Source organism: Amblyomma mixtum, chromosome 8 (assembly GCF_055824585.1).
Source record: "Amblyomma mixtum isolate Tamu chromosome 8, ASM5582458v1, whole genome shotgun sequence".
Taxonomy (NCBI): domain Eukaryota; kingdom Metazoa; phylum Arthropoda; class Arachnida; order Ixodida; family Ixodidae; genus Amblyomma; species Amblyomma mixtum.
Window position 1 is genome coordinate 9,679,267 of NC_143019.1, and position 10,285 is coordinate 9,689,551.

General features: G+C 42.8%; 1 pseudogene; it reads right to left on the bottom strand.

Annotated features, from left to right (window-relative positions):
* Positions 1–8,174: 8,174 nt before the first annotated feature.
* On the bottom strand, positions 8,175–10,047 carry LOC149331288 (uncharacterized; annotated as a pseudogene).
* Between the last annotated feature and the right edge of the window lie 238 nt (positions 10,048–10,285).

Consider the following 10,285-nt stretch of genomic DNA (forward strand, 5'->3'; position numbering starts at 1 on the left):
CGTTTTTGTAATCAGGAGCTGGTATTCTGTCGATACAAGCCAACTTCAATTTCTCCTCAGTGTCCCTTTAAGCAAAAGAAAATACGCACAAGAAGAAAAAACCTCCGGAAGGGAACTGTAGGCTTAAAGCTTTATTTGTTTTTTTTTTCTGAATAAAGAGAACAATTGTGGTCTGGAAGATGTTATTCAGGTTGCCTCTCCTCAACTAAAAACACATACTTGTTAACTGACAGCAGTTACATGTTTCATAATGTACAATCTTCGTTCTGATCTTCGGATTACTGCCGGTTTAAAGTTTAAACTTAGCAAACCCATAAAATCATTCAACAGAACATTTTTCTTGGCTAGTTGGTAAAGGATTGCCTAACTAAAATAAAAATACAGTGCTAATATAACAGAAATGCAGAGAACGACGGAGAGGAAGTAGTTTGATTTGGGCTAGTTGGTTCATGCTGTAGATGATGTCAGGGCGGCGCGAAAGGAACAAGGACTTGGCGCCTGTGGTGTTGTGTTCCTGTGCCTCTATCGTCCTTATTCCTTTTGCGCCGTTCTGACATCATCTACAAGGACAGGACGGGCGCTGACCCCACTGTGTTCATTGAATGCCATGTGTAGCATATACATGACCGCAAAGAAAGCGAACGCATGTGCATCGGAAAGAAGCATGGGTTCACTTCATCAGTGTCTGCTACAGGTGGCCGGACAAAAGAACTGTATAAATGATTCTTTAGTGGGAAACTTCCTTGTGTTGACCATTGAGACAGCATCACGTTAAAACATTGAGCAGCAGACATGCATGCAGAAAATTTTTTTAGTGCACTAATGGTATCTCTACTCGAAAATTTGCTTTTCAAAGGAAAGCCAGCTTGCCTAAACAGATTTCGAAAGAAGAACTGTATAACTACGGTTACGATGCACTTTTTGCAGATACAAATTTTGAACCGTGAATCTAGACTAAATAAGCATCAGTTGATCAACAGTCAAAATACTTTTTTTTTTATGCCGATCATTTAACTGCACCAAGTGACAGTGTGTTTTCCCCTATTAAATTGCAATGTTAAAGTTCGCAATAAAAACAGCGCCTGGATTAAGCACTGAAAAATGATGATTTATTAACAGTGAAATAATTGTATGATACTCAAGTGTAAAATTCAAAAATATATAAGTAGCACGCTTTCAGAAAAAAACCAGGCTATTCAAACACAGCTTTCGGTCCCTTTCCAAAGGAGCAATGTAAATAATACCGCAGAAGACGTGTTCAAAATCCTGCGTAATAATATATGAACGAGCCTCATCAGTTTTGAAACAGTGTAAAAATATGAAGCGGAACATTCATCTCCATTAAATGAGCTCGTTGTCCCGCATATCTACAAAATAACACTGCCTTCCAAAAATTGCTCCCCGGCCGAGGAACAGATAGAATATGTAATGAGGAGCGCGGCTGGTACAATGAGGCATTTTTGAAAGCTCTCGTACGTCATTTACCGAACTGCAAAGGCAAGTGCGTTAGTTTTAATGCTAATAAAATAGCAAAAAGCACCTGTTTTTTGGCTTTATATAACTAATGTTTTCGCCACTCTGTGTACCCTACTTGCAATATTTAAAGTTAAATGTTCGATACACGGTGACAATTGTTCTTGGTGCGCTCAAGCTGAGTAATAATATTCCAGTAAAAGGCTGACTCTTTGTAATTCCCATCTAGTTTAAAAATCAACAGAGTTATGTATGTAAAACATTTTACTTGAGTAATATGATATGAGTGGAAGCAGTGTTGTCTTTCTGCGTATTTTCACACCTTGTTGCTTTTATCGGGTGGAGCCTACGGAGAGTTCAAGACTGGCTGCATTGTCTCTCCAAGGGCGGGTTTCATACGAGTCAAAGCAAGTTTCGCAGCGAAACTTCCTTTGTGTTTCCTTGGTCAGTCAGGGTCACTCCCAATGGTTGAACAAGGACATTTATGGTTAAAGCAAACACCCGTGCCTTGAGCGCGCTCTTTCTAAACTCTTCGTGAGCTGTTTATGAAAGGAATGTTCATAAAAGCAAAAAATAACAACGCACAAATAATCCGCATGCGTGCCAGCAAATGGATTAAACTGTGGATTAAACAATCTGTTTTTATGACATGCTGATTTTCAATGTTCGGAAAATACAATTTTTATTATTATTATTGCGATTTTGAGCATTCCAATTGCAACAAAAGGCTCTGAAGAATACCGGAAGCCTTATCTGTGGTTTAAGGTCCCGACTGCAGAAGCGGTAGAGTGCTCTGGTTTAATTTTCTCCACGTCGGAGTCTTTACCGTGTTCTGACTCCGCAGAAATTGTCTGCATTTTTTCTCCGAGAAAAGGAGAGCTGAACACCAAACTGACCGAGCCATCGGGATGGTTGCAGGGGGAGCAGTTAACCAAGTGTTCATATTACAGCGTAAGCACTAACTTGATGGTTGCCAACCCCGAGCAAAATCATCCGTAGTCTGTTCCTTTGCCTGTTCGCAGCTGGCCTAGTGCGAAGAGCGCTTTGTCGCGCTTCACTGCCCGCTCATCGCCGTCTCCTACGTAGCATAAATCCATACTTTCGCACTTATTCGACTATAGTAAACATTCTGTGCAGTTTATTTCTCTCCACTATAAAAAGTAGTGCAATAGAATTAAAAAAAAAACACGGCGCGACTGGCAGACTGCGCCGTCTTATGTTATAAAATTTGCTGATTGGTGAAACTGGGTGTGCTATGTCACGAGGCCACTTGAGAGGCCGATTTGTCCTGTGTGCGTGCGAGTGGCAATATCACGGGGTCTGGCCGAGAGCGGTGGCCTGCTCGCGGCCAATTTTCTGGTGTGTTTGGTTGTGTAGACCATTGCATCAGGTTGGAATCTAGCCAGAATCAATGCCCTGTGTATCTGCTGTAGAGCTAAACTCCAGGAAGCGGAGATGGTTACCGCGAAAATAGTACGTAGCAAACAACAGAGTATCGGTACCTGCACTGGCTCAGCATATGAGGCGAGCTGCAGTGATGAAGACGGGGAAGCAGTCCTAGTGGACTTCGAAGTTTATAAATGTCACATTCTCAAGAAGCAACGTGATTAGGTCCCTCTTAAAGATTTTGGGTTAATAAAAAAACTCTTCTGCTTGTTGGCTACAATTATCTAGGTTTTATTCCAATTATTTCTGGGGTCATTGGGTGTTATTCTTGCAACCGGTCATCGCCGTCATTTACCGTGCCTTCATACAGCGCAATCGCTCGACCAGCGGCAACCCAGCTTCTGACAAAGCTGTTTCAAACGATGAGCAATTTAATTTTGTTCAATTTAATTGAACCGAATTCGATTATCAGGAGGCTGCGTCAGTGGCATGTCTGCGAAAATTCTTCTCACGTGGAACCGATATTCAAATCATGTCATACAGGTCAACCTTTCTAGGTAATGGTTTTTAAAATATTGTATGGGACACTGTGATGGTGAAACTGCTACAAGGGTGCGCTTTACGCCTCCTAGCAGGTGTGGTCTTTGGCGAAACTTCGCTGATAGCATTGCTACTACTGCCTTCGTACTTGATGGTTTGGTTTGGGTTTTAGGGTTTAACGTCCCAAAGCGACTAAGGCTATGAGAGACGCCGTAGTGGAGGGCTGCGGAAATTTCGACTACCTGGGGTTCTTTAACGTGCACTGACATCGCACAGCACACAGGCCGCTAGAATTTCGCCTCCGTCGAAATTCAGCCGCCGTGGTCGGGATCGAACCCGCGTGTTTCGAATCAGCAGCCGAGCACCATAACCACTGAGCTACGGCGGTGGCCCTTCGTACTTCAAGAGCCGTTTGGCTATCACACGTATTTTAGTTTCCACGTCACTGCCATTGTACGCCATGTTGCAGGATGAACTGGGGGCCATCGATAACAGCCCTGGCTATTTTATTTTAATTCCTCTTAATGCGAAATTTTATTTCCCTGTCAAAGTTTCTATCTCAGTGACGCATCGTCCCTGCATCCTTAGTTTAACGCTATATAGCCTGTTTTGTGTAGACACGATGCGTGTTATTCTCTGTAATGTGTTTCGATACGTCACATTGTTCAGATATTCCCGCAAGCAGCTTAACGTGATTGAAACGAGGCTGATAGCCTCAAGTATGCGAATTGCTAGAATTCTAAATATTCTGGTCGGTTAACCACAACTGTTTCGTAAGCGTTTAACGCGTCTGCGAACAGCGTCTCCAATGGCAGCCATTCAACAGCCACAAAGATCCGAAATGGCATGCATTGCACGAGCAGTTATACTAAGAAATAAACAAAAGAAGTACCGAATAACAACCCAACTTTGTCAAAAACAAATGAAAGGCAAAACGTTAGAATATAAACATTCAATAACCCTACTGTAAATGAATTCCTTTTGCAGTCATCTGAACTTTACCGTATATCAGCCTCCGAATCGCGCAAAATCGAAACTTTCCATCCTACTGCATAGCTTTGACTGTCTTTTGCTCATGTAATTTTACCGCTATGTCTGCTAAAATGCAGGTCTTTAGACCATTACATTACCTGGGAAAATCTGAATGTTCCCGCTAGGCATCGCGTTAAACTTGAGGACAAACTGTTCGACCTATCTGAGTTGACACTGCTAGGACTTCATTGTTGTGGTCGTTCCAGAAGGAAATATTTCGACGCTTGAAAAATTAAGTGCTGCACTCTCTTTATTGCCGACTGTAGTAGTGGAGGACACGTTCCACTGCACGCCATTATTTTTGACTGAGTGTCATGGCTGCACATGATTTGGCAGAGATTCTATTGAAGCATTCTCTGAATATTCTCAAGCAAACTGCGATCCTCATTTCAATGTTTACATTAAGTTTGTTACTGTCCTTTATGAGATTCTCTTTACTGTTTTCGCGGCCATAGAGACAAAATATTGAGTAAGGCTGTACATCAGAAGAGAGCTGCAATTCTGCGTCTTGGAACAGTCTTCTGATGGATCGATAAAAAGGCTTTTCTGTGCAATCACATCAAACAGTGTGCTTTTTTTTATAATATACAGTGTACTAAAAATTTGAGGTCTAGGACTTACTATAGGTTGAAGTTGGTAGAACACCTCCCCCGCAACAATAATGTATCTTATGTGATGAAGAAAATCTAATTAAAAATAAACGAAAGCGGCACAGAGCCAAGACAATGAATAAATTTTGATAAAAGTGAAAAAGGCAAAAGGTTCAGCATAAGAAAGCAGGAAAGAGAATAATGTTAGGCTTTTCACCACGTGGGCGTTCAATGAAGTCTGTTTTTCTTATTTCTTCCTCATTGTTAAAAAAATACTATGAGCAGGGAAGACAGCCTTTTCGCATGTAAGTTATGCAAAAGGGAAACGAAGTGCGAGGATAATACTCGCCTAGGTTCACACAACTCACTTGACTAAATATTTAGCTTTCTGATCACTCCTGATGGCATGCAAGTGTGTCTTGCCAACCTCGTTGGGGTCGCATTCTCAGACTATTGCCATCTGAAGAATTTTCAAATCTTGTTAGGGTAATTTGTCGTGTGATTAGTGGTGTCAATTCGTCCCAATGACCAAGCAAGGTGGCGGCTATTGGCGAAAAACTTGTGCCATGTGATCAAGCTCCAACGCGCATTGTGTTTTGTGTACCAAGCAAGTAGAGCAGCCTGTGAACAGATAAATGTTCTTTTTTCAGTTTTGGTTAGCAAAAAAACACGGAACTCCATTCTGAACAACTGCGTAAGAGTAGTAAGGAGCTTCACCGCCTTGAATGGATAATTGCGCGGATAGAGCTGAACTTTTCAGTTTTCTTGAAACAAGGCCATGCCGGGAAAATTTGAACAAATGGCTCCGTAGAGGCATATGATCGTCTTTAAATTTTTAATTTCGGCATCTGGGCTAGTCGTACTGATTGAAAAACTTATGCATTTGTTTTGGGTTCTTAATTCACTGTCGACTTTAATTATACCTATAGTGTATGAGTCGCCCACCGCATAATAAATGGAAAAACGGCTGTTCTGCATTGAAAACGGTGGTATTAAAAATTCTAAACACATAATTTTCAAAAATCTCTATAATATGTATGGACGAAGCCGTGTCACGCACGAGGGCTGGAAACTCGTAATACCTGGACAGTATTACTCACGACCATAGAGCTAATATACCAACTCTAGAGAGAAAGCGGCGGCAGCACTCCCATGTAAACCCTCTCTCTTTTTTTTCTAACCGTGGATGGCAGCCATCTTGTTACCTCGCTCATGGTTCCCTGCTTGATACAGACGACCTAGACCAAGTTTGACGGTTTAACGTCAATTACAGCGTACTAACCTGGCAACTTCGCCCAGCATGGCCGCTCGCGTCGTAGTGCGCGCTAAAGAGCTGTGCGAGGAACGGTGCTGAGGCTTGCTTACGTACTGTGTTGAATTCGTTTTAGTTCACGTGCGAAATGTTCGCGACTGTGAGCGTACAAAGGCAGTTACAGGTGGTGGTGAATCCTGTGCCGCTCATTATGTGTGCTTTGTGTGTGTGTGAGCCGAGATCAGCGAGGATTGGGGGTGAGGTTCAGCAAGGTTTGTTTTGATGTACGGGGCGTTATAAAACATGCATGCTCCATGCATTTTGGCGTTACCTGGAGTCCCTTTAGTAAAGTGTGAACCATAGTCGCCTCCTGTTTTCTCCCGCGGTCAGACTTCGTTGGTGTTCCATAATGGATGCGAGGCAGAAGGGAGACGCTGCCTTCTGTACTGTTTTCATTTTCTACCACTGCCTGTCAAGATGCGAATTCTGTTTGAATACAACGCGAAATCTGTAACGGACTCCGCTCTGAATTGTTTAATCTGTGTGCACCGAAGCACCAACGAAGCGCACATACATGAAAGAACTTTATGCAAGAGACGTGTGGGATAAGTCGCGTTCAGAGAGCACCAGCAGAGCATTGTGCACGGTAAATAGAAATGTTGGAATGCAGTTTTCTCGCGTACAGCTTTCTAAGTATTAAAAATTTATGCCATGTTCTGCGTGAGAAAATTGACAGCCAGTGTATCTTTACAATCACAGGCATGTGAGATTACTTGCTAACAACTTGCACTGCGAAGTTACAGCTGGCTTCATAGTTGACAGTTATTTAACTTGAGCAGTTATGTTTGTGAATGCATTTTTTTATTTTTTTCGATAAATTCACTGATATTACTGTTGTACACATGAGACAAATAAATATAGCATGTAAATGATGTCTCAGTCATGCACAATGTAACATTCAATACCTTGCACATCTGTTCACATGCTCGAAGAATGCACATGAAAAAAAAAAAGAAACAGTGGCAAGTCCTGTGCTCTTAACTGTTCGACACCTAATAGGGCTGCCTTGATGCGATATTGTTGGTGCTTAAAAACAAAGCGTCTTCCTACTTGGTATCTAATACAATGATTTCGCATGAACAATGTTGGAATAAATGTTCCATGTCACTCTTCATCATGCCTGTTATTTATAGCACAAATGTGCGTCTTGTGCAGATCCCTTCAGAAATAGTGTCCCTCTAGCCTGTGCCACTCTTGGATGTTAAACCCCACAAAACCAAAAAATCAGACCTTCAGAATGCACATGAGTGCCTGTGTAAAAGCTTAAATGTGCAACTGCTTTGTATTTAGATTGTTTTAACACTAATAAATGAGTGAGTACTTGCTGAACACTTCAGTGACCTTTGCAGTGGTTTTGCATCACAAGTATAAAGTGTGTTTTAGAAACTGCAACAAAGAATCTTAGTTCCTCTACTACAGTCAAGAGACACATTTACCTTGCGTTTGGCGTATGATTGCCATTTATCTGACATAAGACACAACACGAGATATTTGCAATCTAAAGGAATGCAGGCCTGAATTTGACACTGGGATTCTACTTCATAAACAAGCACATTGGCCAGGTTCATTCCTTCAATCCACTGGTGAAGCTACCCCACTACTGTTACTGTATCAGCAGCTATTGAATGCCAAGTTTTTATTGTGTGATGGAGGAGCATTTAAGAGTACATATACAGTACAGCTAGCTGGAACAGCTGGTACTCTGTATTTGGTAATAAATTTGTGGCATGTACAATAACCTCAGGGATTGAAATTAAGCAAAAATCCTCTTCTGCAACGTGCTTCATATCCCAAGTGCAAAATTTGGCTTGTCAGAGGAGACAGTGCATCTTCTACCTTTTTTATGTTACCTGCAAGCACTTGCATGGAGATTTCCCTGATGATGCTGCTGTTGAGCTGGGGGTTTGTGGTGTAGACTTGTCCTGAAGTAAAACCAGTTTTGACCTGAGGTTCTAGCTATTTATCTGAAGCATCTCGCCTACTTTCGCTTGCGTGGGGACTTTGTTGTGGGTGTGTGCAAGTGCTTGCAGGGGGATTTTCATATACGTGAAAGACATGAGAGCGCAAAACGGCAACACGGACGAGTAAGGGAACAGGACGAGCGCTGCACTTTCAACATGATTTATTCAAAGAAGAACGTTTATATAGCATTTGCCCTTATCCATGCTCTTGATCGCATAGATTGGTTTCGCGCTCTCATGTCTTTCACGAATATGCGCCAACAAGCCCAGCTTCAAGCACTTCTTAGCCAGATTTGCATATAGGTGAGGTGACCGGTTGGCTGAGATACTTTGTCACACTAATGGTTTGGTTTGGTTTATGGGGTTTAACGTCCCAAAGCGACTAAGGCTATGAGAGACGCCGTAGTGGAGGGCTCCGGAAATTTCGACCACCTGGGGTTCTTTAACGTGCACTGACATCGCACAGTGCACGGGCCTCTAGAATTTCTCCTCCAAAGAAATTCTAGCCGCCGCGGCCGGGATCGAACCCGCGTCTTTTGGGTCAGCAGCCGAGCACCATAGCCACTGAGCCACCGCGGCGGCTTGTCACACTAATGGTCTGAAGTAAAAACATTTACATTACGGGAGATACCAGCATTCGGATTCATTGTGTTTTACCTGCAAGCGTGGGAACTTCCTTAAGGGTGACTGAGCTCGTGAGGGGGCTGAGGACATTGTCTGTGAACTGTCTGCTTCTGAGCTTGCGTGCTCCTACATAGATATACCCTGAGAAAAATTTTGTTGCCTGAAGCATTGGCCTTTTTGCTCACCTAACCTTACCTGCTTGCGTTTTTGCTTTGACATAAGTGGCAAACACTGCAATCCTGAAATAGCACTGTGAGGTTTGCTTGCAACCTGAAGTAAAAGTATTGCACGAACTGAGGCACTCACTGTATTATAACTTATCACCCTACGCAGACGGACTTGGTGAGACACCACGACCTCTGTCAGAATTCTGTATAATAATGTAGACATGCCTAACACACAGTCTCTCCTGCGTAAACCCTCCCATCTAGTGCACCACTCTGAACTGCTGATACATGATCCATTTAATTTATCATGAACCTCATTCTTTTTATGCTGCATTCCTGCCTTTACTTTCGTACTGACATACCAGTTAGTAAATTTTAGTTTTGTTGAAAAGTTAAGTTTACCTCTTTTTACTTACGATTTGGCTGTAAAGGCTGTAGCTAGGTTCAGCATAATTTTCAAAACTCACTCGTAACAAGCATTAAAATTTCACACTGAATGCAGCTTCTACTATACATAAACAGACAGAAGCCACAATTTGCACCTACCTGCTCACTATGTACCATTTGGAATATCGTTAGCACTGCATCTGGTTTCAAAAAGTGCCTGGTGTGGCTGCTGTAAAAGCATGACAGCTCAAAATGTCTTGATCAGATCCTCTGCCCTATATGTAACTAGGCAGTGGTGTCGTAATAGTGCTTAGCCACTTTTGCAGAAAGTTTCTGTTGTTCTGAGGAATTCATATACTGTTTCACTGCCAGGCCTGTAATATATACCACTAAACGTAAGGCTCCACGAATTAATGCTTGTCAAGCGTGCTGCATGCGTACAAAAAAATCTTAACGAAAAAAACGCGCGACACTGCCGTTATGAATTTTCCAGAGAAGAACATTGCTCACACATGAAGCGAAATGCCTGATCGCTTTTGACACCTTGTTTCGCATATGATGCACGATGGCGGCATTCTTCTGAACACTCTGTGCAAGAGCGAGGCAGAGCGGTAGATAGCGTCGCGCGGAGTCACAGCGTGGTGCGTGCCTACAGCAATTCGCCGCCGAACGCTGCCGACGGGTCTAGCGTCCAGTTTCTTGTACGCGATCGACCGACGTGCGCACGAGAAATACGTTCGACCAATGTGCGGACCGGAGGCGACTGGCGTCTGCAGTGCTTTCCCGGCACCGAATCAGACACCGAAAAACAAA